The sequence below is a fragment of the Geospiza fortis genome, unplaced genomic scaffold (assembly GCF_000277835.1).
Source record: "Geospiza fortis unplaced genomic scaffold, GeoFor_1.0 scaffold66, whole genome shotgun sequence".
In the NCBI taxonomy this organism is placed as follows: domain Eukaryota; kingdom Metazoa; phylum Chordata; class Aves; order Passeriformes; family Thraupidae; genus Geospiza; species Geospiza fortis.
In genome coordinates this window covers 2,458,125-2,459,294 of record NW_005054312.1, presented here as the reverse complement: position 1 = coordinate 2,459,294, position 1,170 = coordinate 2,458,125, and the positions used below count along the sequence as shown (strand labels likewise).

The 1,170-nt window shown below is 48.3% G+C and overlaps 1 long non-coding RNA gene across 1 annotated transcript in view; it reads right to left on the bottom strand.

The window, feature by feature from the left end:
* Window positions 1-323: 323 nt before the first annotated feature.
* LOC115947744 overlaps window positions 324-1,170 on the bottom strand; it is a 12,626-nt gene continuing 11,779 nt past the window's right edge. The window contains exon 4 of the long non-coding RNA XR_004081597.1: window positions 324-389. This is a non-coding gene — a long non-coding RNA (uncharacterized LOC115947744). The remainder of the gene's footprint in view (window positions 390-1,170) is intronic.

The following is a 1,170-nucleotide window of genomic DNA, read 5'->3' as shown; positions in this document are numbered from 1 at the left end:
ACCCCAAGAAGATACCTTGCATCAAGGAGTGGGAAGCAAATGGCTTTGGTACAGGAGGCAGCTGAAGAGCTGCTGGAACAGCACTGAATGAGTCAGGGCAAGGGATGGCAACAATTCTGCTTTGACACATTGTATGTGCCATACAGAGTCAGCTCCAAACTCCCAGTTACCCACGTGAAAGACTAGATGCCAATCCATGCAGATTTGTGCCACTTGACCCCTCAAGCATGGTAGAGAAGTTGGACACTCACATCTTGGCTACATCCAACAGAATCTGCCCTGGTCAGAACAAAGTAGATAAAGCACGCACAGGCTGGTCAGGGGAGTGGGAGGATGATGTTCCCCGTACTGCCAAGGGTTAAAAGCAAGGTCCAAATCCACAAGAAATCCTGTGAGGAGAAAAGCACAACCCAGCAATTCAGGCATGTCTCACCCCCGTTCAAATGACATTGTTTCAGTGCTGTCTGCCTCACCCCTCAGTCGTAATTACAGACTTTCACTACAGGGGGAAGAGAACATGGTGGAAGAAACCTTCATTACAGACATCTCCTAGAGAAAAGCAACCCCAGTGTAAAGTCTCAGGCACATAGCCAGGATCAGCCACCAAAGCAAAACACATTTAGGACAAAAATAAAAGGGGGAGAAGTGTTAAGTGCTTTGGGAAGATCAGAAGCCCACCAGATTGGCTGCAGTACAGTGCTGGGTGTGGGGAGCACTTTGGAGGAACTGGAATGCTGCCCTGCTTTTAAGTGGTGCGGTTTGCATTTACATTCTTCCTTCCTTCCTCCTTCTCTGGGTGCTTGTTTTCCCTGATGTCTGCATGTGTCCCTTTGTCACCCCTGGCAAACACCAGTGGGCTGGGAATGGATGGTTTTCCTAGGCTTCCTAGCTGGATGTTTGTCAAAGGGGCATATAAAGCCGTAGGTGTCCTTGGCTGACCCCTCTCCCTTTTGTACACCTAGCTTAAGATATATACTCAAGAACAGGCTTCTTCTACTCAAGGCTGGGGGTTCCTTCTTACCTTGTGTATTTTACAGGGGCCCAAAGTTTGAGTTTTGTTACAAAGCATGCAAGAGGTTTTTCTTCCCAGTAGGTCGTGCATCTGTTACAGATCACGATCATTTCCTGTTGCTGTGGTGCATCTGTCAGACTTGGTGTTGACCATCCCTC